The sequence below is a fragment of the Crotalus tigris genome, unplaced genomic scaffold, assembly GCF_016545835.1.
Source record: "Crotalus tigris isolate CLP2741 ecotype Arizona unplaced genomic scaffold, ASM1654583v1 scf7180000019817.510193, whole genome shotgun sequence".
In the NCBI taxonomy this organism is placed as follows: domain Eukaryota; kingdom Metazoa; phylum Chordata; class Lepidosauria; order Squamata; family Viperidae; genus Crotalus; species Crotalus tigris.
Genome location: NW_024097726.1, coordinates 494,036 through 508,552, shown reverse-complemented (window position 1 = coordinate 508,552; position 14,517 = coordinate 494,036).

Genomic DNA, 14,517 nt, shown 5'->3' with positions numbered 1-14,517 from the left:
ACCAAATGAAGAACAGAATAGAGGCGTGGGAAGACAAAGCACTACATGGCCAATACATGAAAAAAATAGCTGGGAAAGCAGATAATAATAAAACCTGGCAATGGCTAAGAGCAGGAAAATTGAAGAAAGAGACCGAGGGACTAATTCTGGCTGCACAAGACCAAGCCTTAAGGACAAATGCATACAAAGTCAAATTGAGAAGACAGCAACAGACAGTAAGTGCCGCCTATGCAAAGAAGCTGACGAAACAGTGGACCACTTGGTAAGCTGTTGCAAGAAGATTGCACAGACTGATTACAAGCAGCGGCAGGACAAAGTAGCAACAATGGTGCATTGGAAGATCTGCAAAAAATATCATTTGCCTGTAAGCAAAAACTGGTGGGATCATAAAATAGAGAAAGTCATAGAAAATGATAAAATTAAACTGCTCTGGGACTTCAGAATTCAACAGACAAGCACCTGCAACATAACACCCCAGACTTAACAATTGTCGATAAGAAAGACAAAAAAGTCTGGATAGTGGACGTGGCAGGGCCTGGAGATAGCAGAATAGAAGAGAAAGAACTGGAGAAGATAACAAAATACAAAGACCTACAAATAGAAATCGAAAGACTGTGGCAAAAGCAAGCAAGGGTAGTACCAATAGTCATAGGCTCCTTGGGTGCAATCCCAAAACAACTGGAGCACCACTTGAACACCATTGGCATTGACAAATTCGCTATTAGTCAATTGCAAAAGGAGGCCTTATTAGGAACTGATTCCATCCTGCGACGATATCTGTAATACCATCAAACATCCACATCTGCCTATCCCAGGTCCTGGGTAAGGACTCGATAGGTAGACAAAATGCCAAATCCAGTCTGAACATCTGGCTGACTGTGCGATGATCAATAATAATAATTATAATAATAATAATATGTGTACTCTGAGAAAGATGAGAGCTATGCCAGAGGTTCAACCCATACTGGGAAGGTTATCCAGAGGAGTCAGAAAAGAGTGTCTTACCATAAAAATATGGTGAGACGAAATTCAGGAAGCCATACGGCTAGGACGTCGCCCGGTCGTTAACAAGGTGGCCTAGATACTTGGATTTCCTGGATATCTGGTGAAAAATGAGTTACAGGACTCAGGACTGTTGGCTGAGCAACCAAGGCCCGCAGCTGCAGAACTACTCGAAGAAAAGGTGTCTACCCGTCGCAGATACACAGTGATTGAAAACAAAGAAATAATGATCTGTTACTACAGATCAAGTCCAACAAGAAGAGGATATCTAAAACGAATGCACCAGTTCTGGAAAGAACAACATCCAGAATCAGAAATAACAGAACAGAGATAGCAGATCAACGCCGATTTATAACACGAAATAAAGTATTCACAGAAACAGAATTGGACGAACTGCAAAGGTTTACCCAGGGCCAAGAAATCAAAGCCTTACCAGAAGTAATTCAGAATGTAGAGGCAAACCAGGGGGAGTTGGCAGTGAAGGAATCCAGCAGAGATATACAACTGTTCTCATTTGGAAACCAGGCAACTCTTCCTCAGGAAGAACAAAACCCTCTAACTAAAGAAATAAAAGAATTGAAACAAAGAATAATTGAGCATCTAGAACAGCACAAAAACAAAAGAATAAGGCTGCCTGCACTGAAGCTTGTTCCAAAGAAACAGCTAGTACAAGCATTAAAAGATGCAAATACTGCAATAGCAAGTATAAGCACCAATTCACTGCAAGAAACAAACCAACTAATGTATAGCACAGCTGCAGTTATAACAGAATACCCGGGATATAAAATCAACAAAAAAGAAAAACAAACAAACAGTGCACCACAAAAATGGAAGGTTAGACTAGAAAATAAGATCAGCAAGTTAAGATCACATGCAAGCAAGCTAGAACAGATGAAAGAAAAGAAGCTGAAGAACAAGAAGACCAAAGAATACCTAATCAAGAAATACCACTTAGAAACAAGGAAGATCAAGGACGCACTGGAAATAATAAAGCAACAAATAAAAGCTATAGCCAGGAAAATCAGTAGATATGAAGCTCGAATTGCAAACTATAGGCAGAACCTCCAATTTCAATCCAATCAGAAACGTTTCTACCAATCCATCAATGGAGAAACTGCAAGGAATCAGTCAGTACCTGACAAGGAAGAAACAGTGCAGTTCTGGAAGCAGATATGGGATAACCCAAAGAAATACAACAAGGATGCGGCTTGGTTAAAAGAGGTGGATGCAAATAAAACAGAAGTTGAAATGAAAGAACTAGTAATAACAACAAAAATGGTAGAAAAAAGAGCAAAGAAAATCAAAAACTGGTCAGCACCAGGTGAAGATGAACTGCATGGGTTTTGGTTGAAACATCTAACTGTTATACACCCACTCATTGCCAAGCAGTTCAACAATATACTACAAGGAGGAGAAATTGAAAAGTGGCTAACAACTGGGAAAACCTACCTAATAATGAAAAATCCAGCAAAAGGGGCAACACCAGGTAACTACAGGCCCAATTACCTGCTTACAACAACTTCAAATTACTAACTGGTGTGGTAGCTGATGCAGTACAACAGCATCTTGTTGAAAAACAATCTCTTTCCACCTGAGCAGAAAGGAAACCGCCCCAATAGCAGAGGAACAAAAGATCAACTCCTAATAGACAAAATGATCTTGGAAAACTGCAAGAGAAGGAAGACCAACCTGAATGTGGCATGGATTGACTACAAAAAGGCATTTGACTCTCTGCCACATGATTGGATAATCAAGTGCCTAGAAATAACAGGAGTAGTAGAAACATCATGAAAATTTGTGCAAAGATCGATGGCACAATGGAAGACACAGTTGCAGATCAATGGTGAAAGCTGGGAGAGGTCTAATATCAAGAGAGGAATATTTCAAGGAGATTCATTATCACCATTACTATTTGTATTGCACTGTTTCCTCTGTCAACAATACTGAATAACTCAGGACATGGTTATCAAACATCAAAAACATCTGCTAGACTATCCCACCTCCTTACATGGATGATCTGAAGCTGTATGGAAAACATCATCTGAAAATAGAATCGCTGCTCAACACTGTCCTATATATAGCCAAGATATTGTAATGGAGTTTGGCTTGGACAAATGTGCCACACTTACTATCAAACAAGGAAAAGTAGTGAAAACTGAAGGAATCAAGATGCCCCAGGAAAATAACATTAAGAGTCTGGATGAGGAAGATTACTACAAATACTTGGGTATCCTTCAAGCTGACAACATCAAGCACACTGAAGTCAAGAAAAAGATTAGAGGTGAATACATCAAGAGAGTGAAGAAGATCTTAAAGTCCAAACTCAATGGAGGAAATACCATAAAGGCAATCAACACCTGGGCAATTCCAGTCATTAGGTACACAGCTGGAATAGTGGACTGGACTCAAGCAGAACTAAAAGCAATGGATAGGCAGACCAGAAAAATAATGACAATGAATCATGCCCTTCATCCACGCAGTGACATTGATAGACTTTATCTACCAAGGCAAATAGGTGGGCGTGGAATGCTACAAGTACATCAGATGGTTGAAGAAGAAAAAATGGCTTTGGAAGAATATCTGAAGAACAATGATGAAGATGCACTGAAATTAGTATATCAGGAAGGCTTACTAACTACTGGAGAGACCAAAACTGGCCTACAAGAAAGACCAAATGAAGAACAGAATAGAGGCATGGAAGACAAAGCACTACATGGCAATACATTAAAAAAAATAGCTGGAAAGCAGATAATAATAAAACCTGGCAATGGCTAAGAGCAGGAAAATTGAAGAAAGAGACCGAGGGACTAATTCTGGCTGCACAGACCAAGCCTTAAGGACAAATGCATACAAAGTCAAAATTGAGAAGACAGCAACAGACAGTAAGTGCCGCCTATGCAAAGAAGCTGAAGAAACAGTGGACCACTTGGTAAGCTGTTGCAAGAAGATTGCACAGACTGACTACAAGCAGCGGCATGACAAAGTAGCAACAATGGTGCATTGGAAGATCTGCAAAAAATATCATTTGCCTGTAAGCAAAAAACTGGTGGGATCATAAAATAGAGAAAGTCATAGAAAATGATAAAATTAAACTGCTCTGGGACTTCAGAATTCAAACAGACAAGCACCTGCAACATAACACCCCAGACTTAACAATTGTCGATAAGAAAGACCAAAAAGTCTGGATAGTGGACGTGGCCAGTGCCTGGAGATAGCAGAATAGAAGAGAAAGAACTGGAGAAGATAACAAAATACAAAGACCTACAAATAGAAAGAGAAAGACTGTGGCAAAAGCAAGCAAGGGTAGTACCAATAGTCATAGGCTCCTTGGGTGCAATCCCAAAAACAACTGGAGCACCACTTGAACACCATTGGCATTGACAAATTCGCTATTAGTCAATTGCAAAAGGCGGCCTTATTAGGAACTGCTTCCATCCTGCGACGATATCTGTAATACCATCAAACATCCACATCTGCCTATCCCAGGTCCTGGGTAAGGACTCGATAGGTAGACAAAATGCCAAATCCAGTCTGAACATCTGGCTGACTGTGCGATGATCGATAATAATAATAATAATAATAATAATAATAATAATAATAATAATAATAATAATAATAATAATAATAATAATAATAATAATAATAAAAAGTTGGAAGGTACCTTGGAGGTCAACTAGTCCAATCCCCTGCTCAGGCAGGAAACCCTATACCATTTTGGACAAATGGCTCTCCGGTCTCTTCTTAAAAATCTTTTGCCTGATTATCTGCGACTGATTTGTGCACAAAGTCCTCAGGACTGTGAGCTTGGCTGCTCTCTGTATCCTGAGTTTTGGTGGCACAGTGTTTAGAATCTTATTCTATTGGACAATTTTCATCGAGTAACTCACCTCTGGAATTATACAGAAGTCCAGGGTATGGAAGACCTCTGACTTGGTCAAGATGGGGGTAATGCAAGCACCTTTGTCCTACTTGACCTCTGGACAGTTGTCAGTACTATTAACCATGATAAACTTCAGATGTCCTTGGGAAGAATAGGTCCTGCCCTCAGGCCTTACTAAGCATTCTCCTCATTTTTTTAACACCTGCATGAAGCCACTGGATGAGCACATCCAGTCTATCAGGCATCAATGCTTTCTATATTATGGTACCCATCTTATGGAAAAATGTTCCCCCTGAAATTAAATTAATTCCATTCCTTTTGATCTTATTAAAGGATCTCAAGACCTGGTTATTTTATTAGGCCTGGGGTTCCCAAGTATCGGAACCTCACTGAGATGGCTTTATTATTATGGTAGCTATTTTTATCCCTCTCATTAGTTAGAGTTTGTACTGTATATTTAGATTTTAACATATTTATTAATAAGAATTTTAAGATTTAATATCTGGGGTTATTTACATTGCTGTTTTATCTCATAGTTGTGTACTGACCAGAGTCGTTTTAGTGAGATAGGCTGCTATGCAAATTTGATAAATAAATTAGATAAATAGATAATTCCCTACATCCATTTGTGACAATAGGTATGAACCAGGTTTGACCATATGACGGAAGCCCAATCCCCTGTTTTAAATATATGAAATATATGTGACAGTTGTTTAAAAAGTGCAGGGCTTCAGACACAGTAAAAAATGGGCAAGGGTTTGGTCACACAGTAGTGACCACCTTCTTGGTTTTTGAATACTTATATGCATCCATGCATAAGACATGGACAAGGAAAGCCTGAAGGGATGGGTCTTTAGAAAGTTTTAGGTATCATATAATGATCTAATCAGGCCTTTTTCAAGCTTAGCCATGTTAAGAGGTGTGGATGTCAATTCTCAAATTGCTAGCCAAAATGCTGGGAATTGAAGTCCAAAGTTCTTAAAGTGGCCAAGTTTGAAAAACATTTATATAATCTAATATAAATTTATAAGTTATATATAACTTGAGGCTCTGTCAGTCATGAAGGTTAGATTCCATGTTTCATGGTTTTTTTTCTAATTTGCAGACACGATTGCCTGTTCTGAATGTCCAGAAGATCAATATCCAAGTAAGGACAAAGTTCAATGCATCCCCAAAACCATAACATATCTAACTTATGAAGAACCATTAGGAATCAGTTTAGTTGTGATTGCTGTTTTATTTTCAATCATTACCATGCTCATAGTTGGAATATTTATTAAATATAAAGACACCCCTATTGTTAAAGCTAACAACAAGGACCTCACCTACATTCTCCTCATCTCCCTTCTGCTTTGCTTCCTCTGCTCTTTTCTCTTCCTTGGAAAACCTCTTAAATTGATTTGCTTTCTCCAACAATCTATGTTTGCGATTACCTTCTCTATGTCTATTTCTTCTGTGTTAGCCAAAACTGTCATGGTCATTGCAGCATTCATGGCCACCAAACCAGGGTCTGACAGGAGAAAATGGTTGGGCAAAAGGCTGTCCATCTTAATTGTTCTTTTCTGTTCATTCCTTCAAGCAGGCATTTGTCTGGTATGGATGATCAGCTCTCCCCCTTTTCCAAAACTTAACATGCAATCAGTGACTGAAGAGATCATAGCAGAATGTAATGAAGGATCTGTTGTGATGTTTTATCTTGTCTTGGGCTATATGGGGTTTCTGTCTTTGGTCAGCTTCATGGTGGCTTTCCTAGCTAGGAACCTGCCAGACACATTCAATGAAGCCAAGTTCATCACTTTTAGCATGTTGGTATTTTGCAGTGTTTGGTTGTCTTTTGTTCCAACGTATTTGAGCACCAAAGGAAAGTATATGGTTGCTGTGGAGATCTTCTCCATCTTAGCTTCTAGTGCTGGATTATTGGGATGTATCTTTTTTCCAAAATGCTACATTATTTTGCTGAGGCCTGAACTCAACAGCAAAGGGCAACTTGTAAAGAAAAAGCATTTCTGATTATTAAATTGTGGCTCTCCCTTTAGTCCCTCATATATAGCTTTGCATTTCCTCCTGGTAATATTGCACAATAATTCTGAACATTCAGCTATTTAACCATTTCAGAGGGATATGCCCCAAAAGGACCAAAGTATTGCAGGAGGTAAATATACTTCTCTTGAAAAGAGTTATACATTTCTAAGGAAAAGACATTCAAGCAATCTTGAAAAACATCAGAGTTTTGAAGAAAGTGGGAAATAGACTGATGAAAATGAGGAGTCCACTATAATGTGAAGACAAATAGACTTTTATAAAGGAAATGTCTGAGGACATTTAACCTGTTTGTGTTTAATTTTGGATCTAATAGGTTCTAACTTAATAACTTAATTTATTGAATGAGAATTATCAGATGAGGTATGTTAAAAACATCAAATATTTTATAACTATCTATGTATTTATATCTCACTTTTATTATTTTTTAAAATAACTCAAAATGGCAAAGATATCCAATACACTTTCTCATCCTATTTTTTCCTACAATAACACAGTGAGTAGAGTTGGGCTAAGAGAGAAGGACAGGTCCAAGGTCACCAAGCTGGATTTTATGGCTAAGGAACAGTGGTGGGATTCAGCTGGTTCACACTACTTTGGCAGAACCGGTAGCAAATTTTTTGTTGCCCAGGCCCAGAATGGACCTCTGGAAGCAGCATCCACATAGAGAACTAGTTGTTCACATATTTGAATCCCACCACTGCTAAGGAGGTACTAGAACTCACAATATCTCTGGGTTTCTAGCCTGGTTCCTTAATTACTACACCAAACTGACTCTTTAAAAAAAAGGTTCACTAAGAAGTATTTAGAAGAGAATATATGAGAAAATACAATTGTTCATCAAGGAATGTTCAAAGATCACTACTCAATTGTGGAATAGGGGAATTGGGTAGATGAGTGCTCTGCATTTTTCTATAGTTGAAGCTATAGAATTATACATGTTTCCTAATTCTAACTAAAATCAAGAAAACACAGATTCAAATCCAGCTTGAAATTGAGTGACCTAATAGAATTCAAATGAAAAGAGAGCAACGGGAAAACTCCTTCAAGCCCTTGGAGGAAAGTTGGGATAAGTCTTCAAGGAAAAAATAATATGCCAAATGAAGGGTAAACCAGGATTATTGTACTGCCTATGAGCTTAGTTTGCAGTTAATATCAATATTACAAAAGAATAAGATGTTCCTAGTGTATCCTCAATGATAACTTTGATCATTATTATGCTCAGTGGTGGCTTACAGAGATATATTTGGAAAAGGTAGAAATTTCAGCCATAAGTAGCTGGGTTGGGAAGTAGTACCCCCTGGGTCATGATTAAATTTGCAGAAATAATCATACCTAATTCTTTTATGAGGTATCTCCTTAAAAAGTTGAGAAGATGGTTATTTCCAAAGTTATAATATGGAAGTGAAACAATACCTTTCCAAACCCAGGAGGTTCCTTTCACATAGGTAACTGTTTATTAGCAATTAACCCAAATGATTATCATTGATGCTTTATGACACAGCTGCAACAGCTTTCTGGGAAATACTGAGAAAAAATTCATAAGTCAGTCTAGAAGAGGTTATAAAATCTTTCATTTCTGCAGTTAAGGGAAACGAAAGAGGCAGGATCTTATCCCTTTGGATTCTGTTGATGATTTCCATTCACTAGAGTGTGCTTGTCCATTAGGTCATGTTGCCTTGCTAACCTTGTTGATGTCAATGCACTGGATGAGAGAACTGACAGAATCATTAACCTGTTGCTTGATTTTGTAGTTGATGCAAAATAGTCTTGCATCGTTGTTAGTAGGGCAATGTTGGAAGAAGGAATCTTTGCCTACCTTGCAAGAGTGGTTTTTTAAAGTTTCTTATTTGGCGGAAATGGCAAAGATTTCGGCTTTCTTGAAAGACCAATCGCAAGAGAAGTATTTTTTGGTATGGAAAAAATGGATAGACTTTATACAATATAAGTTGGATATAAAAAAATATTATTTAGCTTTTCAATAACTTATATTTAAAATTTAAGATATTTTATAGACTTTATAGATTTTTCTTTTTTTCTTTCTTTTTCTTTCTTTTCTTTTTCTTTCTTCCTATTTTCTTGTATTTCCTTGTATTTTTGTCTTTTTATACATATACTATTGTTGACTATTTCACAACTTGTTTAATTAATGTATTTAGATTTGTTTATGGTTTATATCTGTTTTAAGACTTTTTGAAAATTTTTTAATTAAGCCTCTATTCAGCTCTGGGAAGGTCGGGGGAGGGTATGGGAGGGTTGGGGGGGCTCGGGGAAGGGAACTGTATTGTTTTGTAAAATTTAAAAATTTTCAATAAAAAAAAAATAGTCTTGCATCATGTTCCCAGATTTTATATCTGACAGAAAATAGTCTCACCATATTCAGTGGTGGGATTGTGAATAGATACAAAAAGCCTACTCTAAAGAAAATGTTGAAAATAGTGATCATGCTGTGGCTGTTGGTTGACATGAAGTGCCAGATAGATGCCACACCTTGCCCCAGAATTGATCCCTCTCCTATCCATCATGAATGGTATCAGCCAGGAAGCCTATTGATTGGTGGGATCACAGCTCAGACTGTATATGTACTAGAGGAACATTCTTTTGATGAGGATCCTTTACAGAAGTCATTTATGCCACCTCTGTAAGTAATTCTCTTTTCCTTTTCCTGTTCATGTCATTGGAGACTGAAAAAAAAGTCTCATTGATATTCCTGTAAATTTTATACAGAGAATATTGCAAAATTTGACCAGTTTTCTTATCAGTTCTATTTGTAATCAGAGTTTCCAAAGCATAGACAATGTTTCAGTCAGACTCCCTGTGAGACCTTAGGTTTTATTATTGCATATGCTTTTGTGGATCAAATTGACTGATCTACAAAATCAAATACAATATTGTAATAGCTAGGCCACAAGAGCCTTTTTTCATGAATATGATACAGACTATTGGAAAGTGATATTACCTGGCTGTTGAATCATCAAATTGCATAAAATTACAAAAAAAAAACCCCTTTCTCTGCACTTTAGATAATATTGGGGTAGTGCTTCAACGTATCTTCCCATGGAGCCCTCAGTTCCTTCCTTCCTCTGTATAAATATCTGCCTTATACTGTGTCCAGGGTTTTTCCACTTTTCGGGAGGACCCATCCTTATTCAGCTGAATAAATGTGTTTGGCTTATCAAAACAAATCCGGACTCCATCTTTATTTCTTTAGGGAGTCACACCTAAGCTCCTGCATGACATCTGCAGAGGTCATCTTGCATTTCAGAAAATCTATGTTTCTCTTCTTATTTAACATTTAATGTAATACAGCAGTTTTAAAAAGCATCAGTTATCCTCCAGATGTTTTGAGATTGCCAGTATGACTAAGGGAGTTGCAATCTTAATCCTTAAAGCAGTTATCAGGTTGGAGAAAGAAAAAAGTAAAGAATCGATCATGTAGCTTACTTGGCATGTTTAAGGAAGTTTCCAACATAGCCTTAATCTAAGATAAGCTTTGACTTCTCAGTCTAGTCTACAGTTCTCAGATTTCTTGATAAAAATCTATTTCAGCATCAAATCATGGAATAAAAATATTCTAAATCCACATTGGGACAGCTGAGATCTGAAGGTTTCTCCTTAAACAGAAGAAACTCTGAGCAGCATAGACAATTTAAAGAAAGTTTAAATTTAAATTAAAGTCTGAGCCGAAGTGGCACAGCAGTTAGAGTGTAGTACTGCAAGTCACTTTAGCTGACTGTGTTCAGCAGGTCAGCGGTTCAAATCTCACCGGCTCAAGGTTGACTCAGCCTTCCATCCTTCCGGGGTAGGTAAAATGAGGACCCAGATTGTTGGGGGCAATTGCTTACTGGTGTACACCGCTTAGAGAGTGCTTGCACTTAAAGTGGTATATAAGTCTCATAAATAAATAAATAAATAAATAAATAAAGAAAGAAAGAAAGAAAGAAAGAAAGAAAGTGGATTTGAGGGGTCCTTGGTGCTCTCTGAACAAACAAAGTGAGTTTGCTTGAGTTGTCACAGATCTGGATGTTCACCAAAAGTGTCTGCAGTGGTGATGTAATATATGTAATTATATATAAGGATTGCAAGAAAGGCAGCATAATAAATATTATTTCTGGAGAAAGGGAAACAAAATTTGGAAGGAATAAATAATACACTGTAAGAATGAACTCAGAAAGTTCAGCTAGGCTGCAACTGGATCTTGCATTAATAATTGGAAGATTTTTGCTTGCAAGTAAGAATTGATGGGATCCCAAAATAGAAAAATATAATAGAAAATGAAGAAGCTAAATTGCTCTGGAGTTTTAGAATTCAAACAGATAGGCACCTGCCACATAATGCACCACAGTTAACAATTGTCAATAGGAAAGACAAAAAAAAAAGTCTGGCTGGTGAGCATTGCAATACCAGGTGATAGCAGAATAGAAGAGAAAAAATTGGAGAAAATCACAAAAAGTAAGATCTGCAAACAGAAATATTGTAGAACATCTGTGGCAAAAGAAAGCAAAGGCAGTACCAATTAATAATAGGTGCCTCCAGTGCAAACATCAAACAAATGGAGCACAATTTGAATATCATGGACACTGACAAAAATCACCATCAGTCAGTTACAAAAGGAATCTTTACTTGGAACAGCTTATATCCTACAACAATACCTTTAACAACATCAGACATCAACATATGCCTATTTCAGGTCCTTGGGAAGAATTTGATAAGTAGACAAAAATGCCAAATCCAGTCTAAACATCTGTATGATTATATGACCAACCACCATGTGGTTGTGGGGCTTAGGTGTTCAGAGAAAGACCTATGCCAGAGATTGAAACATACTGGATACGTCTCATCAGAGGAGGTACATAAAGAGTGTCTCTCCCATAAAAAAATATGATCAGGTATAATTTACAGACACTCCTTCTAGATCAGTCAATGCCTGGGTCAACAAGGATCATGCTAGATGTTGCAGTTCTTGGATATCTGGTGAAAAATGAGCTGCAGGACACAAGGCTGCTGGTTGAGCAATCAGGACCAGCAGTTGCAGAAGTACTGGAAGAGAAGGTATTTGTAAATATACAGAGATAGAAAACAGAGACATAAGAATCTGTTATTAGAAATGAAATCCAACAAAAAAGAGGAGATTTGAAATGAATTCACCAGCTCTGGAAAGAACAACATCCAGAACCAGAAATAACAAAACAGAGGTTAGCAAGTAAATAGAATAGAATAGAATAGAATAGAATAGAATAGAATAGAATAGAATAGAATAGAATAGAATAGAGCTGGAAGGGACCTTGGAGGTCTTCTAGTCCAGCCCCCTGCCCAAGCAGGAGAACCTATGCCATCTCAGATAAGTGACTGTCTAGCCTCTTAAGAATCTCCAGGGATGGAGCACTCATGATTTCTGGAAGCAAGCTGTTCCATTGGTTAATTGTACTCACTGTCAGGAAGTTTCTTCCTTCTTTGATCAGTTTCCAATCATTGTTTCTTGTCCTACTCTCTGGTGTCTTGGTGAATAATGTGACCCACTCTTCTTTGTGGCAGCCCCTCAAATACTGGAACACTGCTATCATGTCTCCCCTATTTCTTCTTTTCTTTAGACTAGCCAAACCCAATCCTGCAGCTGTTCTTCATATGTTTTAGTTCCCAGGCCTTTGATCATCTTAGTTGCTCTTCTCTGAATTTTTTCCAAACTCTCAACATCTTTTTTGTGATATGGTGACCAAAATTGGCTGCAGTATTCCAGGTGTGGTCTTACTAGAGTTTTATAAAACAGTACAAATACTTTGCGTGATCTTGATTCTATGCCTCTGTTTATACAATCCAGGGTTGTATTAGCTTTTTTGGCTGTTGCTGCACACTGCTGGCTCATAGTCAAGTGATCATCCACTAGACTCCAAGGACCATCTCACAGTTACTGTTTTTAAACCAGGTCTTTCCCAATTTGTACTTGTACCTTTGATTTTTCCTGCCTAAATATAAAACTTTGCTTTTCTCCATATTGAAACTCATTTTGTTGGATAGGGATTATAGGATAGGATTATAATTTATAATACGAAATAATCTATTCAAAGAATACAGAAACAGAATTGAAAGAATTGCAAAAGTCAGCCCAGGGCAAAGAAATCAAAGTCTTGACAGAGGAAAGTTAAACCAGGAGAAGGTGGCAGTGAAGGAAGCCAGCATAGCTACTGCTGTGGAACCAAACATAATAAGAATCTTCTTGCTTTTTAGCTTCATAATTAAACTGCAGAACATATTTTCTGCAAGCTGGTCCTATTGTAGACCTCTGTTTCATAATGCACAAAATGTTCCTCATAGGTATTTATATCTAATGCTTACCCCAATGTCCAAGTTTGTTTGGGGCTATGATTCTTGCTTCACTGAACAAATTCCTCTCTCTTCAATTCATCTGTATTTCTGTTATCCCTCATATATCTTTTCAGTGCTGTTTTAAAGTTGTATCAGCATTCCCTGAGTTTGGCGTTTGCTGTGAAACAGATTAACTCAAACCCAACTTTGTTGTCTAACGTTACCCTGGGATTTTTCATATGTGACAACTATTTTGATGCCCGGCTGACTTACCGTTCCACTTTGGAGCTGCTCTTCCGAGCAGATCAATTGATTGTCAACTATAGATGTGATATCAAGGAGAATCTCATTGTGGCCCTTATTGGTGGATTTGGTGCTGATATCTCTTTCTTCATGTCAGATCTCGTAAGTCTTTATAAAATCCCACAGGTAAGACAGATGTATGAAATATGAAATATATGAAAACTCATCCATGTGACAAAATTGAAGGGAAGGGGGAAATTCTATTCCAAATAGGGGTTAAATTCTGCTTCAATCATGCATCAATAGTGCGGGAAGACAGTACCCACCCAGAGAAGGAAATATTTTTGGGAATAATAAAAAGGCAGAACATTATATTTTCCCAAAGGATCTCAAAGACAGAAACTGCTCCCCAAGTCTCTCTGCCCCAAGCAGAAACCAGGTCTATAGAAATGCAGATCTAATGATCCTTTCAGAAAGATCGGAGCCAGGATGCTTAGAGCTGATGGGATTAGAAAGACAAAGACTCCTAAAATCTACATCCCCCACCCAAACTCTAAAATCATGACCTTTAGGACATAATAGGATTAACCCACCACCATCAGAATACCAAAAAGGACACACTCAAAAGCTCAGGTCAAAGTTCATGCCACAGGAACAGGAAACAACTCTAAACACAAAAGCCCAAGAAGATATAAAAACCCACCACTCCCAGCTACATGTAGTCAGCTTTCCCAGAGCCACATTTCTGTCTGGCTCTGCTCTTCAATAAACTACAACCTTCTTTCTAAAGCAGTCTCCATTTTGTTTATTCCCAGCTTGGACTGGAGCCTGATGAAGGTTTTTCTTTCAACAATTGCAATAGCAATAGTACTTATATACTGCTTCATAATGATTTATGCACTCTCTAAGCAGTTTACAGAGTCAGCATTTTACTGATTTTGGAAGGATGGAAGGCTGAGTCAACCCTGAGCCAGTCAGAATTGAACTGCCAACTGCTGGCAGTCAACCATCAGCAGAATTAGCCTGCAATACTGCATTCTAATCACTGC